Raw genomic sequence first — 12346 nt, 5'->3', positions numbered from 1 at the left:
CAGAAATCCTCTGGGGACCCACACTGGCAGGACCCAGCCAGGGCTTCACCCCAGCTACTTCATAGAGCTGAGGCCATTGGCACTTCCTGATAAGGTGTCATGATTTCCCTCCTTCCTTTCCAAGTGTTGGCTCTCCAATTGGTGGGGACTTTTTATTAAAAACACACAGTTGATGGCTAGGAAAGAGGAGGCATTTTTTTTTGGCTTTCTCCCTCCCCACCCTGAGCCCCAACTCTGACTGGAATGTAGCCGTCAAAATAAACATTAAATGCAAAATGCCAGAGCTGAGTTATTACTTGTGAGGGTGCTGGGAGAAAAATTTATAGCAACATGACGGTGTTTTGTTAGAAATCTCTTAATGCACCAAAATGGGAAGGTGTGTGTGTGTTTTATTAAAATGTTGCACTCTATAAATCCAATCTGCAGGAAGGACACAGGTGGCGACCCAGGGACTCAGCTGAGGAAGCTGTCACTTCTATCTTTGGAGCCACCCTATTCCCTGGCTCGGGGAATATCCTCTCCCCAGCCCAGATCCCCCACCTCCACCTCCACACCTGCCTCCTTCCCTGGAGAAAAGCTTGCTCCTCCCTCACCACCCCAGAAAGAGAAGCCACAAAGGGGTGTGAAGATCTTTGTGAGACTTCCCTCAGGGTCTGACTAAAAGTTGCAGTTTTCTTAAAAGACCTCTCTGAGCAGTAAGGTCCCTACAGGGCCTTTATGAGGTTTGCCTGACAGGGCAAAATTTCCTGTTGGTCCATTTTCACAAATTTAGATTCTGGCTGATGCCGCATTTTTCAAGGCCTTCTTTGTAAAAAGGAAACCGGTCTCTGTCTCTAGAATGTTCTGGAATGTCCTTCCTCAAGAGGGTAGATGATATCACAGGGGCAGAATGGCCGGTTCATTTTCTCCTTTTAACCACATGTGGGCATGTTCTTCCTTAAAAAGAACCATGGAAACAGGGGTGATCTCTTTTCTCTCCACCTTTCTGACAGTGACATCAAAGGATTCCTTTGTGACATTCAATCAGAGATTTCTGATTTGACAGGAGTCTGGGAGCCCCTGAAGTTGTACATGAAATTGGGTGTATGCACCTGTACCGGGGTTAAAACATAGCCCCCAAAAGATACCTCCAGGTCCTTCTCCCAGTACCTGTGACTGTGAGCTTATTTGCATAAAGGATATTTGCAGCTTAATTAAGTAAAGGACCTCAAGAATAGCTAATCCTGGGTTCTCCAGGTAGTCCCAATTCGAATGACGAGTGTCCTTACAAGAGACGAAGGAGAAGACACAGAAAAGGGCTTCCCTGGTGGCTCAGTGGTTGAGATTCCGCCTGCCGATGCAGGGGACACGGGTTCGTGCCCCGGTCCGGGAAGATCCCACATGCCACGGAGCGGCTGGGCCCGTGAGCCATGGCCGCTGGGCCTGTGCGTCCGGAGACTGTGCTCCGCAACGGGAGAGGCCACAACAGTGAGAGGCCCGTGTACCGCAAAAAAAAAAAAAAAAAAAGAGAAGACACAGAAAGTTCATGAAGATAAAGGTGGAGATGGGAGAAGGAAAGCCACAGGGAAAGCCTGGAGCCACCAGAAGCTGGGCAATGCAAGGACGTACCCTCTCTGGAACCTGGCCCCGCTGATCCTTTGATTTCAGACTTCTGGCCTCCAGAGCTAGGAGAGAATACATGTCTGCTCTTGTAAACCACCAAGTTTGTGGTCATTTGTTATAACCCTCAGAAACCAATACAGCATCTATCTGCATCTTTCCAGGAAGAGGGTCCTCGTCTTTCATCAGATGATCAAAGACGTGGCTCCCCTAAAATGATTAAAAGCCACTGATGTAAAATGCTTGTGTGAAATTAAATAGAGTCCTCACTCCTGCAGGATGAGAATTGTATGTATAGTTTTTGGATGGGCAGGGCCATCATAAACCCTCTCCCTGGACCTGGTTCTCCAGTTCCCTGTCCCATAATCCCTCACCCCTACCCCATGCTCTCACGCACACACTGATTCCCCGTGGGTTCTGAATAAACACCCTACTCCCATCTCCTTGGCTCCCTGGTCCTCTGAGATCAACTTTGCAGATCATTTGGGAAACAGAGCTCTTTTTCAAAGGCATTGAAAAGACGAGTTGAAAGGGCGTGAAGTGCGGTTGTCTCGCTTGTCTGCCTGCACACAACTCAGTTCTGGAGAAAGCGCTGAAAAAGAAAAATAGGTCCTTTTGGGGTGATGGAAATGTTTTGGAACTAGACAGAGGCGGTGGTTGTACAACACTGCAAATGTGCTAAATGCCGCTGAATCGTTCGCTTCAAAATGGTTAATTTTTAAGGACTTCACCTCTAAAAAAAGAAAAGAAAAAAGGCATCGATTGATATTTTCGGCACAAAAATCATCAATGCTCACTTTGCCCCCTAGCTTCATCACCAGGAAATTGAAAGGGAGTCCAGTTAACTTGGGAAGGGTAAGGACAAGACCGGTGAATTTTTCTTAAAGGAGACTGATCCTGAAAGGACTCGATTGGCCATCAAAGAGCGAGTCACGTGGCCCCCGGTTAGGCGCTCCGGAAACCTGATGAGGGGTCATCTGAACGCGACTGGACTCGAGGTCAGGGTGGCCACAGGAACTGCTTGTTCTTCCACACCCCCGAAGATCTGCAACTGTCCCCCCAAAGAATAAGAACTGAAGTTAAGGGAGCGCCTACCCACGTGATTTCTAATCCTCACAACTTTCGCAGGAGATCGGAATAATCACTGCCATTTCACGGATAAGTACGCTGAGACACAGGAGGAGAATGACTTGCCTAAGCTCTCACAACCGCAGTTGGGGATTAGCACCCAGATCTGCCTGCCTCTAAAGCCAGCCCGTTTTCAACTACCCGTTGAAAAACTCCTCTACAACCTGGAAACGAATTCAAGTTGGAGAAAGCAGCTAGGAGTTTCCGCGCTCCTGAGGATGGCAGAGCAGCTGGGGAGAATTGTCTGAGAGAGGAATCCCGGTGTCCAAGGCCCAACAGCGGGTCACTGCGCAGTTGAGGCGGGAGCGCAGGGTCTCCCGGCTCTCCAGCCATAGTTCCTTCCACCGCCAACTCTGGAAGGGTTGCATTTCCCTGGGTGTTTCCGGTGGGCAGCTCGTCTACGTGGCCTGGCCCTGTCTCTTTCATTCTCCTAGCCCTTGGGTGAGGACCGAAGCGGGGTGCGCGTTGCGCGGATCAGCGGAGGTACTGGGGGCCCTGAAAGGGCACCCAATATACGCAGCGAAAGCGCCACCTGCCAGGGATGTCCGCAGCCCGGTTCCTGGGGCCTCGTCTCTGTCCCCTGGTGGCAGCCGGAGTCTGGGGGGAGACTACAGATTTGGTTGTCTTTCAACTCATCAGCTGCCTTTTCTATTTTCCAAGTCGATTCTCTCCGCTCCGGGGGCGAGCCGCGAGCCGCGAGCGCTCGCCGTAGGTTCCCACGAAGGCTCGGGGTTGGGGAAGCACACGGTTGCACTGCTTTTCTGCCCTTAGCTTGGCAGTCAAGGCCCCTCCCCCCACCCCCACCCCTCGGCTCGGGGAGGAGAGGTCGACTCCAGAAGTGACCAGTCTGCCCGCAGCTGTGCGCTCTGGGCCGGGCTCCGGGCAAGCCGGGAGCGTGGCGGCGAGGCCAGCTGTGCGCCCACAGGTCCCGAGGAGAGAAGGACCCCAGGCGAGGTGGAAGAGAGAGGGTGGAGGTTAAGCCACAGGCATCCTCAGATGGAGTGGGTTGCGGTGGCTGGGAGACTGCTAGTGAGAGCAGGAGGCAATAGAAATATAATAACCACCACCATTTACTGAGCACCTACTATGTGCCGGTCGCTGAGCCAAGCGCCATTTGTAGCAGTCTCTCCTTCTGTCTTGGGCATCTAAGGCTACTCAAGAAGTATATCTCTCCCGCATTCCCCTTCACCCTCCCCTCCTCCCAGCCCTCCTCCCTGCCAATCACAAACTTTGGGATTATGTGGATCAGAATGTGTGCTCCGGCTGCCTCCTATGACAGGTGCTGGGGCGGGGACCTCTCTCTCTGGAGGCAGGTGGTGGGGCACGCGGGGGAGGAGGTACAGGCAGGGGATGCTGATGCCAGACCCCAAGCCCGTCCTTGAGGCCCCAGTGCACTGTGGACGCTGGGACAAAGATACCAGGCGTGGGAGCAGTGAGACCCGAGCTCGAGGGTCATCCTGACCTCTTGCTACAGTGTGCTTTGGGCAAGGGGTGTCCATTTCCCTGCCTGTAAAGCAGGGACATAAACCCTCCTCCACAGGACAGTGGTGAGTTTACAGAGAATCAAGGTATGTGAAGGCGCTGCTGCTGAAAGTGCTGAGGTGGGACAGAGACGGAGCTGGAGGTCAGCGGCCACCCTTCTCCCCTATAACCTCCCCCCAAAACACAACACACAGCCTCTACCTCGCCTGTCCCAACTAACAGGAGGGGCTGGACCATGGGGCCTGAAAATTCCTTTGGCCTTTTCACTCCTGGTGCCTTAAAAGACCCTGACCAGGGAGGAGCTCTGGTCTGGAGGATGAATATGACCCATTTTCACAATGGTTGAAGGGCAGGAACCCCAACTGGTCATTTCTGGTTCTTTAAGGCTGGGCTATAATGTTTAAAATAGCAGAGTGTTCCATATGGAAAGGAAGCCATTATTGCTGATACTAGAAAACACCTTAAGTGAACATGATCTCATTTAATCTATGCAGCTATTCTATGAAGTAGGTACTATTATTATTATCCCCATTTTACAGGAGAGGAAACTGAGGCCCATGAAAGAAGTCACATAGCCCATGTTACACAGCCAAAAAGTGGCAGAAGTGGGATTCCACCTTGACTCTAAAGCTGGGCTCTTGACCACTAATGGAATGACTATCGGGACCCCTTGCTGCCTCCTCCCTCCTCCCACCTTTTCCAGCCCCAGAGGCCTCCCCACTGCCACAGACAGACTCCTGAGCCCAGCTCTGTCCTAGAGAGAATCCAGAAGCCCCCTCCCACCATCCATGAGAACAGCACTGGGGGGAGTGCTGGAATTGGAGTCAACACAGCTGCCACTGGCTGCCCACGAACTCTTGGGGCTGGGGGAGGGGACAAGTGGACAAATGAAACCTAAGAGGAGGAGGACTCTCAGGGTTGTGGGAGAAGAGAAAAGGGAATTAAGGGCCATGCTCCCCCCACTCTGCTCCCAGTGATGGCAGCAGAGTGTGCTCAGGGCACTGAGGGTGTGCGGATAGGACAACAGGCTCTGGGGATTGGTGGAGAGGAGAAGAGTGGGGAAAGGAGGGGCAGAGGGGAAGGGCCCTGGGCTGACCCCAAGGATCCCCAGAGAAGGAGAATCAAGAAACCTTTCCTACCGCCACAGGAGCCTGCCCCATTCACCTCTCCCTCTCCCTGGCTCCATCTTAGTCTTCTGAGTGGCAGGTTGGGAAAACCACCCCTTACTAGACCTGGAAGGGACCCTCTAGGCCAGAGGTCCCCAACTTTTTTAGCACCAGGGACCGGTTCCGTGGAAGACAATTTTTCCGTGGACGTGGGGTGGGGGGCGGGTGGGAGGGGATGGTCCAGGCAGTAATGGAGCTATGGGGAGCAATGGAGAGCAGCAGACGAAGCTTCGCTCGCTGGCCTACTGCAGTCTGTGGATCAGTACCGGTCTGCGGCCTGGGGGTTGGGGACCCCTGCTCTAGGCTGTCAGTTGGGCAGTCCCAACCTGGACATTTAGGCCTCTCTGTTGCAGAGGGAAAGGGTGTGTGGAGAGGAAGGGGGTAAAGTCCAGGTCTGAGGGAACAGAGAGGGCTTTGGAAAGAACCCTGTTTTGTCCCAAGGGATCAGCTCTGCCCAAATGAGCGAAGTTTAACCCTCTGGGGTCAGGATTCCCTTTGAGGCTGTTGAAAGTTTTGAACACGCTCCCCAGAAACCGGCACATGCAGACACACAGTGTGAGGGAGTCCTCAGATCCCTCTGGCCATCAACACTCCTTTCCCTCCATCACTGAAGCCTCCATCTCCCCAGCCGAGAAATGGATAGCAAGTTTCTATATGCTTCCTTAGAACTAAGGCTGAGCAAGGACAGATCCTCTCCACCCTGCAAGCACCCCCAAGAAACTGAAGCTGCATTTCTGCCCACGAGGTGCCTCAGGACTCCTGTACATGTGAGGTGGTGTGTTTTGGCCTCCACCTTCCCACGGCTGATCTTTCTGAAATCCTAGAGGGCCGGCTTCCAGGAGAGAAGGGACAGGGGAGAAGACAAGATGGAACAGGGGGCTTCGGTACAAGCACCTGGCTGGGGTTTTGGCTAATGATGTTTGGGAATTATCTGTGGATGTAAATGATCTGTGTTCTCCTGGGCTGTAACCGATATGCAAAGGGTGCACAGGCTCGGACCCCAGAGGAGGACTTCCGGTTCCAACTTCCTCTGCGGATCAAGGATTAAGGCGGTCGCCCCGGCTATGTGGAGGCCTCCCCTCACGAGCTTTCCAGCCAAGCCGGGTTTTCCAGGGGATTCGCCAGACCCCTGTTTCGCCTGCTGTGGCCCTCTGAGTTCTCTCTCCCCGCCCTGAGCTCTTTGCCTTGCCCTTGGGTTAAGTGGGGAACAGGGAACTAGGCTCCGTCGCGCGCCTGGACCGCGCCTTCGGACCGGAACCCCAGCCCTGCTCCGAAAGGTACCCGGTGCCCGCGGCGCCCGGAGATCGGGGAGGCAGATCCCGGCAGCGCATCGTGGGGCGGGGGAAGGGGGGGTGGAGGTATGCGTTCCGGCGGGCGGGAGGGTCGGGGTTGGTCATTTAAAAAACCTTCATCCCTCCGGCTTTGTATTTCATTGACCCTCAAGACCGAACAGTGTGCGAGCGACTAGAACTCATTAGAACGCCTCGTTCACCCGCATCTCGGGAGTTCGCGCTTTTCCCATATGAATGAAGACATGCCCCTGAATGCAGCCTTCCTTTTGGCCCCCTTACTCCGCGGCCTTATAAAGCATAGAATGGCGGGGTGGGGTGGGCGGTGTCCCTCTCAGGCCTCTCCGCGTGCGCCAGCCCGGAGCCGACCGGGGGCCAGACTCCGCGAACGCTAAGCGCCTAAACTCGGGGTACTGGTCCGAGGGAGAGGTGGGGGCCGTGGGCAAGGAGGAAAGGCGGACGACTCGGCGCTCCCGGGACCTGCTGGCCCCCTGCGAGGTCCTCCCTAGGCTCAAAACGCCTAAGCGACCCGGGCTCCTTCCGCGGGCAGCACTTGGGAGCGGACCTGCCTGGTGGTGCGTCCGCACCCGCCCCGGCCTCGGAGCCTTCGGAGAACCTGGGTGGGGAGTGCCTCCCTCCCGCGCTCCATCCCACAGGGGGGGCGGCCGCCCCGGGAGCTGCGCGGGTGCTGGAGCCAAACGCGGGAAGGTGCCTGGGTGTCCGCATTCCGGGGGAGATCGGGGCAGAGTCTTGAAGGCTGGATGCCAGTGGTGAACGCTGGCGCGGACCTCGGGGCTACAACGTGGTCCTCCGCCCCAGGAGGGCACTGTGGGTCAGCGTATGCGGCCGAGGCTGGCGAGCACCCCGAATCCCTCGAGCCCGCGACTGCGGCACTGGAGAAGTGGGAGCTCCTCTGAGAGCCCTGCAGGCCGAGAGGAGTCAGGAACCTTTCGACCCGCGGGGCCCCAGAGATCTCTGAGAACGCGCAGCGGTGAGGAACGTGGGTTCTGACGTCATATCACCTGAGTTCGAATCCCAAGTCGTCTGCTTTGCTGTGTGACCGTAAGCAATTGCTTCACTTCTCTGTGCTTCGATTTTTTAATCATTGTAAAATGAGGATAATAGTACCACCATAGGGCTGTTGCGAGGACTGCAGAGATCTCAATGTACAAGAGCTGACTTGTAACAGTTGTCCGAAACATGATTGCTTATTTATGTTGTGTCGGGAGTGTGAGGTTTGTGTACTGGGGTCTGCAGAGCAGGAACGATCCCGCCCAAGATTTGTAAGATCCCTGGCCTTCCCCCTTCATATCTTGACTCTTCCTGCCCCCTCTACAGGTGTTCAAAATGCCCATTCAGCAGCCCCAAAAGTCTGAGCAGTCTTTGTTGCCTGCTGGCATTTACAGAGTGGCCACTGCAAACCAAGTAGTGTACACGACTCACTGAGGTATGGTCCCTGTTTTACTCACACCGGAAGTCAAGACTTGGGGCAGTCAGAGGAAGTCACATAACAGATAAGGGGGTCTGCTCTCCCTCCGCAGCTCCACTGTTTGTACAAGACGGAGAAAGTGCAGTGGGGGATGGGCCGGAGGGAACTCAGACCAAAGCGGGTGGCTCCGAATCTGTCCTTCCCTTTGAAATAAAGCAGTGTCTGTTGTGCCTCTCCCTTCTCCATCAGGGACCTTCTAACCAACACAGTCTTACACCCCTGGCCTCAAGAGCTCCAGCCCTGAGCCACAGGGACTGAGCAGTTACTCTGGAAGCCTAGGGCAATGCTCCTCCGATAGCCATTCGCTCATTCAACTTATTGGTTCATTCACTCATTTAGTCATTCGCTCAGTAGATATTTACCGAGTAGTGCTATGTGCTGAGCACTGTATTTCCTACTGGGGAGAGAGTAGCCACGGACTCGCATTCCCGTAGGAAGACAGACAATAAAACGAGTAAGTCAACAAATGTGGGCGACAATGTCAGGTCAGAATAGACGCTATGGAGGAAATAACCAGGCAGATATGACAGAGCAGCAGCTAGGGGGTGAAGGAAGGCCTCCCAGAGGGGGTGATCCTGGGCATTTGGCCTTGGCAAAGAAAGACTTTCTGTCACCCTTCCCCTTCCCAGGCTGTGTGCGGAGCCCACAGAAGGGGGAATCTGCTTTCAGGAGGGTTAAGCGGGCCAATGCGAAAGCAAGAGAGAAGGCGCAGCCTGGGGTGTGTCTGCCAGGGGGTAGGGATGCAGGACTTGAAGCAGAGGGGCCTGCCACCCCCAACTGCTCTGGTACGGTGAAGTGACCGGAAGTGTAGAGATACTGCCTGGCGCTTCAGTGGTGGAGGGACAAACAGCGAGCCAGGGAGAACCTTAGCTGAGAGAGAAATGACGCACTGGGAGAGCAAAGGCAGGGGCCAGAACTGGGCTTGAGGGGCATCCACGTCACTTCTGGCTGAAAGGGTGCCCTGCACACTCGCAGGGGAACTGGGTGAGGGTGGGTCAGCTTTCAGCTATGGCAGAGGGATGGAGGGATGGAGGGATGGATGGGCCGATGGATCAGCAAATGATTGAACACACAGAGAAATAACCAGCTACACTTAGCATCTCTGGGGAAAGACATGCTTGAAGGGACTTAGGAGGGGGATCCGGAGCGATTCTTGTGAGGAAAACAACACACCCAGAATGTTCCCACGCAGTCACAGGCAAACCCACATGCACTTTCTCACTCGCAGGCACACGCTCACTCTTTCGGAGTTCATCTCTAAGGTAACACGTAGGAAGGTAGAACGCCCCCCTTGCTGGCTCCAAGGGCCAGGACCTCGGTGCACCAGGAGGGATTCCGGCTGAGGACACCAAAGTCTGCACCCAAGGGCTCGGGCTTTGAAACTCCCCCCGGGGTGGCCAGGAAAAGGTTAAATAATGAGGCCGTAATTAAACAGGTCATAAAAGCATGTGGTGGGTAGATGACAAGAAGCAGCGCTCAAAGAGAGCTTTCTGGAACACGGCAGGGTTGTTTTTTGGTTTTGTCTTTTTCCATTGAGAACACGGAGCAGCTCAGAAGTTACTGGAGAATATTGTAATTGCCATTGTACTTGTCTTGGTGTTGTCCCCCCACCCCACGTATTTTGCTTCTCTTAGTTTCCTCCTTGTGTCTAAGCCTGGAATGGGAGGATAGGGGGAGAAGTAGAGGGATTGCAGACACCCTCTGGGTGCTAGCGGGCAGCTTCAGGGTGCAGGGGACCAGAGTAGCCTGCTAGCTTGGAACAGCTTAGCAAAAATGCGCCTCTAGGACCCCGGACTGGACCACGTGGCATTTTCATTCATTCGTTCAATGCACATTTTATGAGTGCCTAGGATGTGCCAAGCCCTGCGGTGAACAAGGCAGGCCTGGCCCCTACTCTGAGAGAACTCACTGTTCTAGTGCAGCCCGGGAGAGGCCAGCACGCTCTTAATTTTGTCTCTTGATTCATGGAGAGGGGGAGGGAGAGCAACCGGTTGTCCTTGGCTAGAGGAAACCAAAGACGCTGGGAACTGCCTCGCTGAGCGGTGGAAGGAACCCAGGCTTTACTATTTTATTCCATAAATATTTGTGCGGTGCCAGGCGGGGCAGAGGCTTCCCTCTCGAAACCTCGGACTACTGAGGTGGAGATGAACACCGAGCGGCCACCAGACAGCCATGAAGTCCAGGATGGAGATGCGGCCCCAACTGGGAGAGATGGGAAGTCTTTCTGGAGGAAGAGACTCTACGCTGAACATCAAGTTATTGGCAAGACAAAAGCGCAGGGGTGAGATTGGGGGATTCCAGAACTTGGCAGATTCTAAGAACTAAAACAAACTTGGGCTGAACAGGAGCATTTGGGATGATGGCAGGCTCACTCACTGTTTGCTATCCGAGGTTGGAAAATCAGTTAGTTTCTTTGAGTTTCAGTCTACCCATCTGGAAAATGGGTATGACGAGGCCAGCGTCACCAGATAGTTGGGGTGGCCCAAGGGAATGACCTGTGGATGGCTTCTGGCACAACAGGCACTCAATATCTGTAAGATCCTCATTTGGCTTAGGTCTGCGAGCCAGAGAGGCGCGGGTCCCCGTGGGCGGCGGGGGAAGGGTTAGGGCCTGCGCACCCCTGGCCGCGGTTTGCAGAATATCTTTATTAACGAGCACTTCAAGGTAAGCCGCGATGGAAACCAGATGTGGGATCCCGCAGTCGGCGGCAGAGCAAGGAGAAGAGATACCAAGGGAGAGGGGTGGGGGTGAGGATTAGCTAGGATGAGGTTGGGGGTAGAAGCAAGACCCCCCCATATATTTTTTCTTAGGGAGACCTTTTAGGTGCCGAAGATTGACTTCTGATCCACATTCCTGGGTTCAGGGCGCTCAGGCCCTCTCTCATTTTACTGTGCCCCTTCACCTTTCACCCCACTCCCAGCCTCCCTTGAGATACGTCCTCTATCCACGGATTTTCCCCTGCAGTTTATCGAGGGCTGCTCTTACTGGTCTCCTTCAAACTGAGTCATTCCGCGGTCAGAGATCCGTTTCCTCTATTCTGTGTGTTTTCGCTGTCAGCAACACCATCCCAGATCCGCGGAGGGACTGACCTCAGCCTGGGTTTCAAGGCAGGCGCTGCTACTTCCCGGCTGTGTGACCTCAGCCAGGTGACCGAACCTCTCTGAGCCTCGGTTTGCTTATTGGAAAATGTGGGGACCCCGATTTCCACCACTCACGGTTGTTGTGAGGTGCGGTTGATGATTAGCTATGTGGAAAGGACTCGACGCGCTGTAAACGTTCTTTTCCCTGGGGCGCACACAACCCATCAAATCCAAGCCATTCGGTTTACAGTCGGGGACAGAGAGGCCAGAGATCAGAGACTGCCTCACCCCCACCCGAGCAGTGAGCAGGTGACAGCGTGACGAGGCGCGGCCAGCTGGTCTCCCAACTCCACATTCTCAGGTGTGCCAGGCAGAAAATCCCCTCGGCCGGGCAGAGACCTACCCGAGGCACACGCGGCTCCTTCCCAGGAGGGGAGAGGTGGGGGGGGGCCGCGTTCTAAAGCTTAGGAAACTGGCCCAGCCTGGGGGTTCTCCAGTGTCTGAGTGAACACGGGCCCCTCCTCACCCCTAGCCAGTGCCCTTACAGGAAAGGGAAATAGTTAACGAGACGTGAAAGTGGCCGTGCACAGGATGACTGCTCCGTGTGTGTGTTAATTTCATGGAGGAACCGAGAATAGGGAAAAGGGGTTGGAAACAGAGGAAAAGGCACCAGTGGGAAGACTCGCAGCTGCACCGCCGAATTCGCACGCGAGTGTACAAACGACTTGCCTGCACCCGGGCGCTAGCGGCCCATCAGACTCCGAATGTCGAAACCTGTTAGGTTTTTTGGTTTTGTTTTTTTATATTTTTAAAAATCTGTCACTAAAGTTTTGCATACCCCCCTCCCCTAGGCCAAAGCTTGGACCCACCAATTCTCAGCCTAGCCTCGGGAGCCCGGGGAGTCCAGACACCTCCCTGGCCCCGCCTTGAATCGAAAAGGCCTTTGGGCGGCTCTTGGTAGAATCCCCTCCGAGCGTCGAGCGAGCTAGTAACATCTCCTTAAGGGGCGGGGGGGGGGGTTGTGGTGGAAGGAGAGGAGGGAGAGAGGAGAAGAGGGAGAGGAGGGGGAAAAAAGAGTCAAGAAAAAAAAATTCACTCTCTTTTTCCGCTTCA

The sequence above is a fragment of the Mesoplodon bidens genome (assembly GCF_964165515.1).
Source record: "Mesoplodon bidens genome assembly, chromosome: 7".
Lineage (NCBI taxonomy): Eukaryota > Metazoa > Chordata > Mammalia > Artiodactyla > Ziphiidae > Mesoplodon > Mesoplodon bidens.
This window is presented reverse-complemented; position numbering follows the sequence as displayed.